The 19210-nt window shown below is 38.8% G+C and overlaps 1 pseudogene; it reads left to right on the forward strand.

The window, feature by feature from the left end:
• Positions 1-5530: 5530 nt before the first annotated feature.
• LOC147886481 (12-oxophytodienoate reductase 3-like) overlaps positions 5531-19210 on the forward strand; it is a 79432-nt pseudogene continuing 65752 nt past the window's right edge.

Genomic DNA, 19210 nt, shown 5'->3' on the forward strand with positions numbered 1-19210 from the left:
CCCAAGACCTCCAAAGATTGCCCTCGTGCCTTATTTATTTTCATCCGAGAAAAAACCCTTTCACCAATCTTGTTTCTTGTGATAATTTTTGCTTCTAAGACTTTTGAGTGGAACTCTTTTCATATCAATCTTGTCCCATTACAAAGCCCACGCTTTGGATCTATGTTACAAAGCATGATTATAGGGGTACCAAGCTTTAAGAGCAAGCGATGTGGTGGAACCCCGCCTCCTAGTTTCAAAGAATTAAGGAATTCAGTTGAGTAAAGAAATGAATTGTGTTCCATCTCTAGAACTGAATCTGCACTTAAATATTCTTTTAGCTCAATAGGCATTGTTTCCAAGGCACATGGATTGACATCATCAACCTCACTATTTCTTGGAGCAAGAATAGCTCGATTAGAGAAGTAAGTCAAATACGATATGGTGACAATTAGATCAGAATAAACCCATTGAACCAAATCAACTAAGGTAGAGTTTTGCATCACCATCTCTACTGTGGTAATATTTGCATTGGGTTATATAAAAGAGTACAATTAAGTCCAGTGCCAATGCTCATTAGCCATTGCTTGAAGTCATCTGAATGATTTGTTGTGATCTGTACATTGCCAACTGATTTCAAGACCTATGTAATTTGCCATATGTAAGATCTACATAGTGCAGAGTCAACAATATCCTCAGGCCTTCCCTTTACAACAACTGGTAGAATTTGTCTGAAATCACCTCCCAATAGATTCACTTTTCCTCCAAATGGCTTATTATTAAATTGAACATCTTGCAAAGTTCTATCTAAAGCTTTAAAGGCATGCCGATGACACATCGGAGCCTCATCCCAATTTACTTTCTCTTGCCCTTTGTTGCTTATGAATTCAATTAAGGAATTCAACTGAGTAAAGAAATGAATTTTGTTCTATCTCTCGAATTGAATTTGTAGTGAAATATTCTTTTAGCTCACCAGGCATTGTTTCCAAGGCACATGGATTGACATCATCAACCTCACTATTTCTTGGAGCAAGAATAGCTCGATTAGAGAAGTAGGTCGAATACGATATGGTGACAGTTAGATCAGAATAAACCCGTTGAACCAAATCAACCAAGGTAGAGCTTTGCATCACCATCTCTGCAAGTAATATTTGCATTGGGTTATACAAAGTACAATTAATTCTATTGCCAATGCTCATTAGCCATTGCTTGAGTCATCTGAATGGTCTATTGTGATTTGTACATTGCCAACCGACTTCAAGACCTATGTAATTTGCCATATGTAAGATCTACATAGTGCAGAGTCAACAATATCCTCACGCCTTCCCTTTACAACAACTGGTAGAATTTGTCTGAAATCACCTCCCAATAGAATCACTTTTCCTCCAAATGGCTTATTATTAAATTGAACATCTTGCAAAGTTCTGTCTAAATCTTCAAAGGCATGCTGATGACACATTGGAGCCTCATCCCAATTTACTTTCTCTTGCCCTTTGTTGCTTATGACTTCAATTAAGGAATTCAATTGAGTAAAGAAATGAATTTTGTTCTATCTCTAGAACTGAATTTGCAGTGAAATATTCTTTTAGCACACCAGGCATTGTTTCCTAGGCACATGGATTGACATCATCAACCTCACTATTTCTTGGAGCAAGAATAGCTTGATTAGAGAAGTAGGTCGAATACGATATGGTGACAGTTAGATTAGAATAAACCCACTGAACCAAATCAACCAAGGTAGAGTTTTGCATCACCATCTCTACTGGTAATATTTGCATTGGCTTATACAGAGTACAAATAATTCCATTGCCAATGCTCATTAGCCATTGCTTGAAGTCATTTGAATGATCTGTTGTGATTTGTACATTGCCAACCGATTTCAAGACCTCTGTAATTTGTCATATGTAAGATCTACATAGCATAGAGTCAACAATATCTTCACGCCTTCCCTTTACAACAACTGGCAGAATTTGTTTGAAATCACCGGCTCCCAATAGAATCACTTTTCCTCCAAATGGCTTATTATTAAATTGAACATCTTCCAAAGTTTTGTCTAAAGCTTCAAAGGCATGCCGATGACACATTGGAGCCTCATCCCAAATGATTAGCTTACATTGTCTTAATACTTCTGTGAGATGACTATGTACTGGAATGTTGCATGTTGAAGTATTGCTTAGATTTAAAGGTATTCTACTATGAGCAGTACGGCCATTTGCTAGTAGTAAGGAAGCTATTCCAGATGATGCTGTGGCAAGTGCAACAAATCCTTTAGATCATATATTCATGAGCAAGCAATAAATTATATAAGTAGGTCTCTCCTGATCCACCAGGACCCTCTAAGAAGAAAACCCCAGCTTTATCATGCGTGACCGCTTGCATTATTGTCTGAAAAGTGATTCTTTAACTATCTGTTAATGATGATTTCATGAATTCTGATATGATTGCTTGTTGCAATGGATCAAAAGCTTTCTCTTATAAAAGTAGTGTATTTGCTTGTATATCTTGGAGATCTCTTTCATGAAGTTGATTCATTCCATTGAAATCACTCAAACTTTTACCCTTGTCATGAAGAAGCCATTCTATGTGTAGTAGAGCTTGCATTCTACCACGCTTTAAATATCAGTATATGATGCTCCTGTAATCCTTGTTAAAGAATAAATAAAATCCTCTATCATTTGTTCCCTAAATGTATCCCATAGAGACCTTGGGTTGGAAGGCTCACAAAAGAGTAGTAAGATCACAAAAAGGCATGTCATTTGTAATGGATTTTGTATGAGGGAAGCATCTTCTAAGCAAGAAATCCATTCTGAATCATCTTCCAATATACCTTTAGTGATGCAAGTGGCTTTGGATGTAGGATAGATTGTACCAATGTACGTGCATAGATCACCAAACGACTTGCATCCTTTGCAAATTGTGAGCAGCAGACGAAGATAAAATCTTTCACCAGCAGATGGAGCTACAAAAGTTTCAAACTTCCACAACAATGACTAGCACACAATAAACTCTTTCAACACATATTTGGATTTGAGCTTCATACGTGTACAACATGGAGTTGAAATGCACGACAAATACCTTATACGAATGAGTGTTCCGATATCATGCGGTGGTCTTTGGGGAGATAGATGTGCCATTGCATGGCTTTCAAAGTGACTTCAAAGACCAATTCAAGTGTGGTCATCTCCAACTAGAAAGATATGTATGCAGTGTGGTAATGAAAACGTATCGACCCCTTTACAGATCCTATATGATGATAGTTCTATACACCCAGCTTACCGCTTTGAGCCAATTGTTAAAACTGCAACCCAATTTGATGATGAAGTTATAATTCTCGCAGCAACAACTACAGATGCAGATCTCACACTGTGTTAAAAACCAACACTCAATGGACACTGTCTTGCATTATCAACACAGCCCGAGTGATTGTTTATTTGATATAATAAAGTACTTAGTCGATAATGTTGGACTCTAATATTATCGATGTTGCTTCAGCCTGAATTCTTACATCATTTCTCTCTTTGATGCATGTTCTCGATGCAAAGGCTTTGATGTTGCAGACTCATTTATAATCCTGCTTTAAGATTTTTTCTGTACTGTATGTACTCCATGTCCTTATGTTTCCTTGTTTTAGAACATGAACAGAACAATTTGTCCATAGAGCATAGCCATATAGAGGCTAGAGGTATGCATGTCATTCAAGCTGGTGACATGCAGATGTGGGGGGCCCAATCAAAGGAACAAAGGGATTCCATAAGAGCAAGAATTTCATTTTCTAATGATTGGAATAAAATGACCTTATGAATTTTAGAGTGGTGAGCAGTGGATTGGATGAGGAGGGGGGGACCAAAAATGGCTTCACCCAAGCAAACAATGACCCTGGGCCTTAATGGTGCAAATATATCTTTAATTAGTAAGACATCATCATCGATAAGTCTTTATGCATCGTTTAGTGACAGCGTGTTTTACGGTTTATTATCCAAAGATGAGTCTCTGCATGGGATGCAAGATTGAAGAATGATATTTCATATGGTCGTAGTCCATGGCATAATATTATTATTTAAGTTGTTAACCAAGGATAAGTTATGAGCTCTTGTGAGCATAGTCTTATTCATGTATTCATTGGGCTTCAATTCCCAAAAGGCGCAAATCTTTGCACATCGTTAAGGCAATAATAAAACACTACCCCTAACATTTGGAGGGAGGATTGGGTCTTCATGGACCCTCACGTTAATTATTTATATGTTCTTCTTTTTAATCTTTATGATATTTTCATTAAACTGTAGGATCCAAGTCTTAGTTTAAGATTATGGTTATGTGCTCCATGATAAAAAAAGGAACTTTGACATATAGAGAGCTATCTATGACAATAAGTAGGTCTCTCAAGGTTAAGTAGAGGCTATCCGCTTTGAAGTAACCTTGAATTTTTACTTGGCCAGCACTAGAGCGTTTTATGAAACTCTAAAATCTTACGTAGCCATGTGGCATGTTCTAAGCCGTTAGATCAATTGGCCTATTATTAGCTACTTACAATATACTTAGCAGCATTCTAGTTTCAACTAAACGGATGCATAAATTATCATTTAATTTCTTTTCGATAGAGCCTTAACTGATAGAGCCTCATAAGCAGAAGCCAGTGCTTTTGTGCAAATATGCACCCTTGTTGTTGTTATCGTGCCTTTTGAATTTCAAAATTAATACTCCTCGAGTTGAAAGTCTTCGTATATTACCCTCAAACATCGACTCGTCATTCACTTCCACACTCTAACGGCTACCTGCCCGGATCTAGTTTTTCTAAAGTGCCAAGTGTTGGAGTGGTCCCAAGACTTGCACGATGCGAGCTCGATAGTTACTTGGAGTCCAATGATAATTCGTAAGGTACTCAGTAAGTTCATAGTGAGCAGACTTTTAGACGGGTCTAGTTACGACTGCGTCTTCTACGTAAGCCTCGTCCTAAGGTCCCTTGTAATGCTGTCATGACAACACGCCTCCTCGAAAAGCAAACAGGCAAAGTTGCTGGTAGGGAGCCGCATTTAGAGGTAGGGAGCCGCATTTAGAGAATACCCGCCGTTACGTCGTTATTCCATAATTAGGTGTAGCGTCGACGGGCTGGCCTGCCTGACAGCCGTTCTATCTCCAAATTTGTAACTCACATATTAGAGGAGCATCCTTTGAAATTGTTGTGTTGTTTTGGACGACCACATAATTCATGTTTGAAGCCGCCAGGGTGAAATTATCGCACCCCTCGTTGATTTCACGTCGAATGTCGGAATTTCCACCGAAGCATCCTTCGAGTTCAATCCTTCAAACCGCCACCTTGCCTCCCGCTTTATATTTTCACCCTCTAGATCCCTTTCTCCACAAACACCAAGCTGATCATAACGGCCTCTGCCACTTGCATGTGTATATGATCCTCTCCTAAACGTTTCATTAGCCTCGCCCGACAGATCACTTGCAGTCTGCTACACCAGAGCAACCTTCAATCTTTTCCTTGTTGGATTTTCCATCCTCCATCCAGCTCTAGTCTATATCCAAAGATCTCTCGCTCACGTCCATGAGCATGCGAAAAGCAATCCAAACCTCTCGCCCCGAGGTGTATGTTTCCAACACGCTTCTGTCTCCTCTGAAGCTCGGCAATATTCACCTCTCCCACAGGTACGTGATCGTATTGTCCCATCGTTCTTGCGGTTCTTCTTTTCATCTTCCTTTTGTATAGCCTTTGGCACACGAGATGATCTTGTATGCTTAGTCTCGACCTTGATGTCTACTCTCTTGCTGCGCAGAATCGTTTTGGCTCCTGTCACACGCTGCCGGGCGCTCAATTACGACCCTCAACGTGCCCTTATTGATTTCTATTCCCTAAGAGCTACCTGCGGTGGTTTGTTGATTACTGAAGCTATTGCAGTCGCCAAGGAAGCCATTGGTTAGGCATTGTTCCATTAAGCGACCGAGCACCTGAACAATGTCGAGGATGTTCTTTTCGTGTGGGTTGATGTTGTAGGCGCATCTCTAATCGAGTTATCGCTTTGGACGTCAGGTTTCCTCACTCTCCAGGCATTTGGACCGAAGAGCAAGTACAAGCGTGGAAGAAAGTTGTGAAGTACAAGCGTGGAAGAAAGTTGTGCAAGCGGTTCATGACAAGGGCGGCATCATCTTCGGCCAGCTTGGGCACGTGGGTCGTGCATCTCACACATGTAATTGCTAGTTGCTTTCTTTCTAATCGATCTTGCTTGAACGCATCCTTCAAATGCATGGCAGATCAAAAATTAATTCACAAAGGACTTTGAGACGTTCTGTTCTCTATATCATTCACAACAACACAAAGCAACTATAGACGCGCTTGATAGATGTGCAAAATAGCGGGCGCGTCTATAGGCATTACTTGAATAGAGAAATTACGGGTGCGTCTAATAGCTCGTCTATTTGTGCGTGTATTAACACATCTATTTGCGCATCTACATTGAGAAAATACAGGCCTGTCTAACATTGCGTTTATCAGCACGTCTATTTACGTGTGTATTAGCGCGTTTATTAGCACGTTTACATTGAAAATTAGACGCGTATTTAGACGCAAAATAGAGAATACAGAAAGTGAGATTTTGGTGTACATCATTGCTTTCCAAACATTGCCCATGATTACCAAAGCACATAATTTTAACAATATGTAAAATAGTTTTGCCAATATCAATGATGGGCTACGGTTCAATCTCATCCTCAATGAGATCAACCCTTGCCAAACCATCTACTTCAAAATCCAAACAAGTGTTTAGATCTACAAATACATTCAACCCACTACTACTTATGCTACTCATGTGCTCATCGAAATCAGCATCACCAATGGTAGGCTTGTCCTCACGGATAATGGCCTCAATATCTGTATCTCCTATCTCATGATCACCCTCCTCTCTCGTATCACAGTCATCATCACGTCCATGGCCATGATCATCCTCCATATGCTCCATATTAGTAAATGTACTATACATCACTTTGGAACGTGGCATAATAGGTATGACATGCCACCATCTATTATTATCCACCATTGGTTGATAGACAACCTAATTCAAACACAAATGAGACACAAATACAATCATATTATTTTCCTTGCATCAAATATTTAAAAGCGAGTATTTTTATATGTGTGCACAGTACCTGTTCACATTGTTGCAGTAGTACTAGTGTGTCCTTCCTACTTTGCCAAAACTGTATGGAGTCAATAGTTACAAAGCCACTTGCATGGCATTTGATTGTTGCATTAGGGCCTCTTTCCACCATGTCCTTAACCACTTTACATCCAAAACATACACAAAAAGCGTCGAAAGTCAAGCTTAATAATATCTTGGATTATGCCACAATAATCATCCATGGCTCCATTGGCTCTCTCAAAGCTAGCAATGATGCCGCAATCTTGTGTGTTTCTCTTATCATCAATCCGTTGTGTTCGAAAATGCTTGCCCTCACACCATATAGCATTGAACATAGTGCACTAGCCCTTCAAGGTCTTCATGAAGCGCTCGAGGAAGAACAACCATCGTGCACGTATAGTACCGCATATAGCAATCTCATCCACCAAATGCACTATAAGATGTAGTTGGCTTGTGAGAATAGAATGTGGAAATGTCTCCTCGACTAAACAAATCACCTCCACTGACAACTCGAGCATTCTCAAGCATGGTGGGATCTATTTCCTTTGAGCTCACATACCTAAAAATGAAAAAGTACACCATATTAACAATATGAACACCTTGCATGGAGCATTGATACACATCATATTTTGTATCATGTAAAGTACCTCACAAGCTCGCCCATCTTATAAATACAATCTTTCACGTCCTTCGATAAACTACGTGAAATGCTAGTAGGTAGTATGAACTGAACCCACGAGGAGGTGGTTGATTAGTTGCTTATAATTATTCACTCATAAATTTGAAAGGAAAAAGATATTATGCACACAAAATACTTATTTGGAGCATCTTGTGCCAATCATGAGATTTCAAGCCATATAATTGCTCTATACCTCTTTTCTTGCTCTTTGTAAAGGCTCCCTTCAAACACCTCATGCATCCAATGGGAGTACGAATTGTAGTAATAGCACGCTTCACCGTTGCCATCTCTAGCTTTGATAACCTCCATGATGCACGAGGTAAAAAAACACGCCCATTTGGTCTCTCTTGTGGCCAAGCTTCATGCATCCTCCATGTGGTACGTAGATCCTCCCTTATGCCTATGGAATCTCGTGTCCCATTCAAATGCTCCCAAATGGTAGATGCCACATTCTTGAAGATATGCATGGGATCAAGTAGGTGATTGATCTTGAGGTGGGACCAATATGGTAAATGATAAAAGATGGAGTATTTAAACAAAATAAAGTGTTAGCGGGCAATCTTTATTTCCAGCCACTATAGCACACAATAGTTACAAACCCTTACTGGCTCATGCTAAGTGGTGGAGGAGTCGTGGAACCGTCCCAAATTCTCATCTAATCTCCCGTGGTGAGTGATTGTGGGAGGACTTCATTCCAAGGGGCAACATATCTAGGATGATCAGGTGGGAGAAATCGATGGTAATTCTCATAGATGACCTTATTCAATGCATCTGCCCGTGAGGCAACTAGCGAAAGACCACAAACAGGACATGCATGGTAACCCGATGTAGTGAGACCTGAACAATAGACACAATTAAGAGTTGAAGGTGGGTTTAGGGTGCCACATCCTTTGCCTATTCATAATTAAAAGTGCAATGCTTACCTGAACACTTGCCATAGCCTGGGCAGTCATGCATCGTCCACATCAAGACTGCTTTGTAGTTGAAGTCTCGTGACGAGGGAGGCCTGCCCACATCATGCACCTCGATACCTTTCCAAAGTATCTCTAGCTCGTCAATCAAAGGCTCCAAGTAAACATCAGGATTTTTGACTTTATGTTTCCCTGGAATTAGAAGGGACAGCATAACATGTCCTTTCTTAATAGCCATAGAGGGTGGAAGATTATAATTCACCAATATCACTGACCATACATTGTAAGAGGTGCTTTTGAGACCAAATGGGTTCACACTGTCCATACCCAATCCAAGTTTCAAGCTCCTAGGTTCTTCCTTGCAGCTTGGCCATGTGTCTTCAATATGCTTCCACGCAGGACAGTCTGCAGGAGTTCTCCACTTGCCATTGGTTGATCGATGGGAGGAATGCCATGACATGAGCTCTGCAATGGATTTGCACTTGAACATATGTTGGATGCGAGGGATTATGGGAAAATGTCGCAGAACCTTACGAGGCACGTCCAAAGTTTTGAGATCTGCTCTATATCTTGTCTCTCCATAAGTAGCGCACCCTCTTGCATCCTTATGTAGTCCACGAAACAAAATGCAATCATTGATGCATGCATGGATGCACTTGTAATCTAATCCTCCAAGAGAGGTCACATGTTGCCTTGCCATATTTCTTGAGGTCGGTAATTTATTCTCCCTTGGAAGCATTTTACACAATAGCCTACACGTGAAGACCATAAATAAGGAAAAGCATTCGAGTAATTGACCCACTAGCATAATTCACCATGTTTGCAAAATAGACTTTAAAGCTTACTTGAGTAATGCATTCAAACTTGCCTTGCTCCATCCATAGATGGTATACAAGTTTAGTAACTCAAGGGAGGCATGTAGAACAGAGAATGCGCACCCCTCAAACAATGGAGTCGATGCTGCAGTAAAAAGATCATCCTGCTCCATGCTATCATCCCTCCCTTGATGGACATATAAATCCCACACCATATCATCAAACAACTCCTCCTCCATGGCTTCATGAGGTAATGGTAGAGGGCTACTATCACTATCACTCCATGCATCCGTAGCGGTCCCTCCTAAAGATCCCACCTCATATCACTGACGCTTCGCCTCCTCACGGCGAGCATAGGGAAACATATGCGGGTGTGGCACTGCATCCTGTATCAAATTAAAACGGGATCATAACTCAAACATATGAACACCCATAGGTATCTCAATCAACCTTAACTCTTTAACACTTACCATGTTTACAGTCGCATCCCATTCTCCATACTTTGAGATGTGATTGAGTGTAATCCTGCGTGCATGATACATGTTTCCTCGACATCAATCACACATACATTTGATTTTTTGCTCCAACCACATTTTACGATGGTGGATATGGAGGGATTCATCCTCACTGGAGCTACTTGTTGAAGATGAAGACATCCTACAAACAAACAACCCAAAAAAATTTGCTTTTCTTCAAATATTTAATTTTAAAACTCTGTGGTGCATCTAAAGGCGCATCTAAAACCGCGTCTGTTCTATGGTACGTGTCTACAAGCATGTCTAAAACTGCATCTGCTCTGTGTATCTAGATGCACAATTACATGCATATTTAGATGCATGTATAGACACACTTATAGACGTGGTTTTTAAATCTGCATTTAGCTCGCTCGCTTTGCTTTTCTTCACATTACTTATACTTCGCGTGGCTTGCTTGCTTTGCTATTAGCAGATCCACAGTTTCGATGCTTAAGAGGAAGGTACCCACACTTACTTCCAAGCTTACACTTAAGAGAAAGGCACCCACACTTAGTTCCGGGCTTAAAGGAGAAGAGGGTGAACAAGGAAGAGAAGCAACTTTGAAAAAGGAGAAGAAGCTTCCATTCCTCTATCCAAGGTAAGTCTTTTTACAGTTGATCTTTTTTGGAAGTTGCTCTCTTTGGATTTGTCCTTTGTTGTATCCAAGAAACGCATGATTTTGGTATCAGTGTTACGTTTTTGTGTCAGGCGCATGTCCTTTTCTACTTTTTAGAATAGTCCGTCTGTCGGAGCACATCTATAGACGCGTCTCAGAGCACGTCTAAAACTGCATCTACAGGCGTGTCTAGACGCACGTCTAGCCTATTTGTAGACACAGACAGCCGCATCTATAGATGCACTATTATATGTGAAAATAGACGCACTTCTCAAACGCGTCTATAGACGCGCTCCGACAGTATTCTTTTCAGATAGTAATCTTTTCTTCCCTTCCCCTTCCTTCTTAGCTCATCAGTAATCATCTTTTTTTCTTTTTTCTAGTTCATCATGTGGCCAAGAAGCTCTTCAAGCTCACCTGATCTCTGGGAGTCTATTTTTAGGGACTTATATAACCTTTTAGGGCACCCTCCTAGTCCTATGGAGTTATACGGGTATATGACAGGTACTCTAAACACCCCCCAAGAGTCGGCACTACAGACTCCAAACCACCCCACACCAGCTGAGATTATTCCAGCGGAGTCAACATAGCCCAGCCAGCTACACAGCCGAGGCCCTTCTCCCATGTCATCTTATGCCCCTTCCCCCATGCCGTCTTATGCCCCTTCCCCCATGCCATCTTATGCCCCTTCCCCCATGCCATCAAGAGGTCCTTCTGTCTCGTAGAGCTGTTGGCATACTCCTGTGCAGTCGACCGAGACTCGGTTCTCCAGCTACGAGTGGTCCACGTAATCCCATGCAGTCTCTAGCTACGAGTGGCCAACGTACTAGCTCGACACGACACGGTAGCAGGTGTAGTAGCAGGGAGAGCGGTGGGGGATGCATGGCACAGTGCTTTGGGAGGGGTGGTGGTGGGGACGATGATGATTCAGATGATTTAGATGTGCCTCCGGGTGATGGTATGATCTTCTATGACATCACCCAGATAGGAGGCATCTTGATGGATGCACGGGGGAAGGACATCATGGCCTTCATGCACTCTATAATTGATCCTTGCTGCTGTTCATTCTAGGTATCCTAACCCCCCCAATCATCAATTCATAGATAAATGGGCCAAGTCAAAGATTGTTATGATCCTTCGCAATAAAAGATATTTGCTTAAGAGGTAGGCACTAGCGGAGCTTGCTAGGCTCGAGGGAGGTCAACCACCAAGGGGCCCACCCCACACCGCTCACAAGCGTGAGTGGAAGAAAGCAATGAAGTCAGCGAGGGAGGACCCCAGTCTGCAACACATGGAGGCACGAAGGATCCAGATGGAGCAATATGGAAGTGTGCATTTTGGAGTAGGGGGTGTTGAATCATGGGAGGCCCAATTTGTAAGTATCGATCTCAAATATCATGGGCAGATACCCTACTCCTGTCGAGACAGCCTACCATCACCACCATCGCAGAGGAGATACATGAAAGCACTTCTATCATGACGGGTTCATTACTGAGGAGCAGTATATCTAGGCTACTGGAGCGGCCCTCGAGGTATTTGAAAGTAATTAAAAAATGTCAATATTATAAGTAAAGATTTGATTTTTTATACATTGATATACGTTGTCCCTTGTTTACAGGTCCCTGCACAAGAAGACGAGGAAGGAGGCGGAGAAGGGAGTGTAGAAGGGAGCGAGGATGTGGAGAACATAGATTAGTCGTAGAAGTAGTGCTAACTACTCTTTTTTGTACTTAAAGCCACTGGCTTGGCTTCGTGCCTCTTGTATATACACTCCTCTTATTTTTTGTACTTGAAGCCACATGACCTGGCTTAGCTTCGTGCTATATGTACATACAAGCACTTTTTGAGCTTTTAATTTTATTGCGTTTTGGAGTTGTAATGTTTTATTTGGAATTGTAATTAAAATGCGGTTGGCTATAAGAATTGAATTACACAATGTGGAAATGGGATTCTTGTAACTATATAGCATACACAACATACACAGCATTCTGTAAATTTGAAAAAAAATATTATGTAGCACGTCTATCAGTGCATCTATAAACGCATCTATATATGCGTCTGTCTGTTCAAGAAGCATCTATTTGCGCATCTATAAAGGCGTCTATAAGACTGTTGATAAATGCGTCTATACACACGTTTAATGATGCATCTGTCTGTCTTTTAAATTTTTTAACAGAGCGTCTATTTATGCATCTTGATGTGCGTCTATACATGCTTCTTCTACTATATAGACGTGCTATTAGACGCGGGTCTCTAGACATGGAAATAGACACGCCCGTAAGTTTTTTTTATAGTTCAGTAAATGCGTCTGTGTGCGCGTCTGTGGGTGCTTTGTCTTGTTGTGATTTACTAGTTTGAAATGAACATAACTAGTGAGTGTGCAAACTAGAGAAAATGGAACTCTTCCTAGTTACCTTATCTAGGGAATCAATCAAAAAATTCCCTATGTAAGTCAATGCAGGGAATCATTAGAGAATTTCACCATCTAGGAAAATTTTCCTAGATAGTGAAATTCATTAGTAATTCCCTACATAGTCTAACTAGGAAATGTTCCATTTTCCCTAGTTTGCACACTTCCTAGTTATAGTCTAGTAAATGATATAGAGAATCCTCTTTTTCTTTGTAAGACAAACTAGGAAATGCCCCATTTTTCATAGTTTGCAAACTTCCTGGTTATGAACGAGTAAACAATATTGAGAATCTTCTACTTCCCTATATAGGGAGAACCCGAAATAAGTGATTTTGTCTAAGTTCTATCATTTAAGAAATGAAGCACTCATGTTTCACATTTTTATATGTAGCAATTTGAACTTTTAAAGTACCTAGAGCAATAAGCAATTGTTACTATAATTACCTTAACTCACATTATCTACACTAAGATTCAACAAAAGCATCAAAAAGATTATGGAGTTCTCTTTAATATTTCTACAATTAATAAGAAGGTAAAAAGTCCATTCGTTATTACAATATTCAAAAGAAAAAGCATAAAACTTCTACTATAAGAAATATAAGACAACCAAAGAGAGCTAAAAGAGCTCTACATAACATCTTTGAAGACTTATTTGCTAAATGTCATATCAAAATCTCTATATCCACAATGTCCCTTATCATAATGTTACTGGCTAGTTTCTTGATGTCTGTAGAGTACTGTTTGAAGCTACTCTCCATCTTTTTAAGCTTCATATATGTACTTTTTAAGGAAAAGTAGATATCATGAATTGTGTGGACTCCCATGTATTTCAAAAGTATCGTCTCCATATTTTCTTCTGAAATGTCATCCACTTGAGGGCATAATAACAAAACAAGTGACAATATATTAACAAATTCAAAGCAAATGATTAAATAATCAAGCCTAATGTAAAAGGCTGTAACATACTCTTTTATACTTGCTTGAAATCATAGTCACCTCCATGTCTGTACCTTGAATATCTTTTAAGTTCTAATTCAAATAAAAAATTGAGATTAAAATCAAGGTATAAAGACTTCAAATCATAGAAAATAAATTCTAAATATAAGAATACCTTGCATCTCTTTCCTTGGGATTTATCACTTCTTTGCACAGTCTTCTGTTCTAAGTGATCTCTCATTTTTTCACTCACCTATGAATGATAAACAACAAGTAGTGTTAATGCCATCGGAAAGAATTATGTAAAGAATACAAGCATACAAAGTACTTGCTTTACTTTTAAAGGGTATTGCATAAATGAAAACTTTTACCTTTCTCTTTCGTTCACTTTTTCTAGACATTTCATTCTTAGAATCAATCACATTTGATATTGGATCCTAAAAACATGACAAAATTAAATTAAAACTTGTCTAGAAAGAAGATGCTGATAGATGTGACATTATAAATACACAATTGAATCAAAGAAAATAGCTTCAATCATAAGCATATCTAAAAGATAAAGGCAATTCATACCTTATCTTCATTTGTAGTGATGTCACCATGAAGCATCTTAGAAAATGTCATCTCATTCATATCAGCATTCGCTTCACCATAAGAATCTTGATATAAAATTATATTCAAGATAGATGAATTGTGAATAACTGAATGGTTAATAATACTTTTTCAAAATAGAAGACAACTCATGATTGAAACTTACACACCTGATCAAAGTGATAATACTCAAACCCTTTGAATCTCTTCGCCATGAACTTATCTATCTACACAAAAGAACATATGATTTTATTAAAGAAAACATTTTATATTCTTTATAAAATAAAAAACATATCTTTTATTGGAATTGCTTCAACAACCTCAGATGTTGGACATCCTTATCCATAAAATTCTCCTCCAATAGAAACTGAATTTCCAATAGATTGCCAATGAATTAAATAATCCAAGTAAGATGTCACATAAATTACACGAATAAGTATAATTTTTTACTAAAAGTAGAGAACCATTCAAGGTATTAATATAAACATACCTTCTCTGAAATTGGATTACGTGGAGACTCGTCAATACAAGGAGTAGTTGCTTGAGGCTCCATATTTCTCTATAAAGTTTCAAATAGACATACAAAATTTTATTAAACTCTTATATATCATTTTGAAATCCAAAGGAATGAGAACTTAGTTCAATTGGTATATGATATTCTTAATTTTTCTTGAAAAAACATATCTTTCAAATGCTTCAACAACCTGAGATGTTGAATATCCTTGTTCATGAAATTTCCCTTTAATAGAAATAGAATCTCCAATAGACTGCTAAAGAGTTAAATAATCCAAGTAAGAAGTGACACAAATTATGTAAATAAATACAAATTTTTACGTCATGCTAGAGAACCATTAAATGTATTGAACATACCTTCTTTGAAATTGAATTATGTGGAGACTTATCAATATAAGGACTAGTTGCTTCAAGCTCCAGATTTCTCTGAACTTTGCTCATTTCGTCCTTTGAAACACAATAAAATACATTGATTAGATCATATCTATATTACAAATATACAGTTTTATAAAATATCACATAATTGAAAGGCCAACTCACATTATTTACAAGGGCCTCTTCTTCGAGTATTTCCTACTAGACTGCATTGAGGAGATCCACCACCTGTATATATCTTCCTCTCTCCAGTTATATTCAACTCCACTAAACTTTAGAGGCACTATCTCATGATGACGCTCATGGATGATGCCTTTAATATGCTGTTGTTCTTCCTTTTTATGTCGTAGATCTATAATAGTCTCTATTCCCTCGAACCACCTTCGTACACAATGGTAGTTTTCTAACAATAGAGAATGCTAGTCTCTAAAGCACTTTTCTAGGAGCTCTTTCCCATATAGTTTGTTCTTATGCCTACTATTCATTTTGAGTGGTTTAAACACCTCATCCCTACTACTTTAACTTGATTTAGCGTGTGATCCACATCTCTGACAATGGCATACTTGAGATCATTTGGTGAGCATATTGTATCAAGATAAGACTTCAATAAAACAATATCATTCTCCTCTAGCCAAGGAGGAATACATCCAATGCAACCAAGCTGGATTAAACGTGTTCTCAATCCTAAATCTTTTGTCTCATATGCAATGATACCACCTCCATGTTGTAGAGGAATAAACTTATGCAATAAAGAACTAATTGGCTTTATACAATTCTAGGTGTATGGCAAATATGCATTTTGTAGAACACTCATGCCAGTGGTACCATCAACATCTAATCTTTCATATCCTCTTTCAACAACAGTGCGTTGCCTATAGTAGTGTGCTCCAAAGAATAGTTGCATGTCACCATTATGCTAAAAGGGAAAAAACGATGCTATACACGCTTTCCAGTGTCCCACACTACAGACTAATGTTGCATCCTCTTCAGACTTTATGATAACCTTATCTTCAATCTTATAAACCTCAACCTTAAACATAATTTTCTTGTATTCTGTTACTCTCTCAATCCCGAATTGAAGATTTTTCTCTACATACCTTCTTTCCTCACTTGTTGCGTATCTAACTTTTGGCTTCTTTCTTGCTATTACAATACCCTTTTGGCAAATGACTCTTTGGCAAGGATAGTCTTTCGCATGCAATGTAGCTAAACTCCATAAATGTTTCGCTTTTTCAATGGATGATACATGTATCAATCCTAATGAATGCCATTGAGGATAGTCATAACATCCATGTTTGTCCACTAAATATCCATCTGGGACTAAAAGAACTCCATGAAACTCTTTCAACATCCTTTGATGAGGAAACAACCTATCAGCATCTTCTTGAATATGTAGAAAGACCCATGTGAAAAATCTCCTTCGATGATAGTTTGCATATGAAATCTCATTGTCCTTATTGTTTGTTTTGATGCTAGCATATGTTGAGACCATACGCTCATATATGTAGCACCAAAACCCATCGTGGCTGCCATGTCACAAAATATCATCAAGAAATTCTCCAAAACCTGCAACATGCTCTAATGGAGCTGAGTTTGTTCCAATCCACTCTTCTGATCTTACTCTCCAAGAAGCAAGCGATACCCTTAGAGTGTTTATGTCTTCTTGAGACTAGCCGTTACTTCTAGTATAGTTATAAAAGGCATGAGCAATATCTATGATCAAGAGACCCAAATCATAGAATTTCTTAGGAATACCTTGGACTTCACTTAGCATATCTTTTGTCTTGGCTGGAGCATATCTGAATTGGAATCTATTTTGGTCACAAAGGTATCGACTCAATCCTTCACATTCTAAAGTAGCTATAGGTTTGTCTCTACGACAAAAAGCTTGGCCACCATCTTTAAAAGCTCCAATCATACATTGAGCTGGATGGTCACCAGTCACCATCATAAGCATAGCACGTGCTTTGAAGGTTTGGGAAAAAGAGCTATCACGCCCAAAAAGTAAAGGCATTGGATAATTGAAATCTATATCAATTCCATGTATGAACAAACTTTCTAATTCATCTATCAAAGGTTTCATAAAAACATGAAAGAGTTTGCTTGAGCTTCCTATAATTTTTTTGCAACTAAATGGAATAAACAAGACTGGTATTGCTCCAATTATGGACTTCTTTCCACAGTTGAGAACCTTTATCTCGATGACGCCACAATTCTTTTGGGTTGTTCTTGATGTTTGGAACCCATCCCAGTGCAATAAGAGAGCAAAATTGTGTGGATCTCCCTGTATATGTAAACAAAGACACATTTAGAGTACAACATTACGTGGAATCCTCGAACATAAATTAATTAGAGACCACACATAGTATATATGTAAAAAATTTACCTTACAGAGTCTTTGGGGACCTTGTATCAAACCTCGACAAGCCTTGCAAACAAATTTGTAATTTTTCTCACATTCTTTCCACCCCTCCAAAAGTGCTTCCGATTTAAGTGAAGATGGCCATGCTGTATAAGCTTGTTTGCAATACCCCTTCTAACATACCAATGGCAACTCAAACTCCAATTCTGGATCCCAAAACTCTTTAACACTTTTACATTTACTGCCATCCCAAAACTCGTCAATTCTAATATTTTCATTAGAATTGTTTGATACCAACCATTTGTCTTTATTTCGCCACATTTCCAATAATTCGTGGCATAAAGATCTACTTTTAGTAAGTAGTTTTAATTGTTCACCAATCGAAATGTAGTCAAAACATAACATTTCCTTTCTAGGCACTACACATTTCTCACACTTCTCACAACATGTTAAACAATCGTGCTTTAATTTTCTCTTTCCAGTGACATTTCTATTGTATTGGCATTCAACAATGTTACCACTATAAGCATCCTCTTTGCTTGGTAGATAGAGTATTGGAGCATGTATGGAATCCTCTTTTCCTTGACATATTCTATATCTCTTTGATTCCACCATTCCAAGCCTTGTCAACATGGTAGTTAATTGCTCCCAACATGTGGGAACAGTTATTCCATTTAGACTTCCATCCCATGTTTCTAGAAGTTGGACCAATAGTTTACTCAGACTCGCGATCTTTTGCGCCTTCATGTGTTGTAGACCTAGGACCACCCATATCTCCAAATAGAATTTTAAGCATACTATCTTGAAACTCCACTAAAGCTTGATGTCCATCCCAAAGAGCTTGCAACTCAATCAATCTTTGTATGATTTTATCAACGAGAGATAAATGGCTATCCTCTCCTAAAGCATCCATGTTATCCTCTTCATCATCCAACCTATCCTGTTCATGCATATCAGTAAATTCATCGTTCCCTTCCATCTAATGCATAGGCTCATTGTTCTCCTCTTCTTTAGGTCCAGAAAAGCTAAAGTGTGGAGCATGCAAACCAAGATTTTCTGCAATAGTTTCAAATCGCTCATCAACTTGCATATGCCTTGCATAAGTTGATGGAGCGACCAAGCGGCCACCATGGCAATAAGTTTCACATCTACACCATACCCACCTCCGTCGATTAGATGATTCAATGAGTTCTTCATTCACTATAGTATCATTGTCAATAGAGTTCTCCTCATTCACATTCCTCAAAATTGATGCGTGTAAGTTTCCAATGGAGTCTTGTTGCAAATGCACATAATACGTCCTCTCGCTCACATCTTGATAGCCAAGAGGCGAATGCCTACACCTATAATTGCATCTACATCTCCGTAG

Source organism: Dipteris shenzhenensis, chromosome 24 (genome assembly GCF_047967505.1).
Source record: "Dipteris shenzhenensis isolate YYH24624 ecotype China chromosome 24, Dip_SZ_1.0, whole genome shotgun sequence".
NCBI classification, from domain to species: Eukaryota; Viridiplantae; Streptophyta; class Polypodiopsida; order Gleicheniales; family Dipteridaceae; genus Dipteris; species Dipteris shenzhenensis.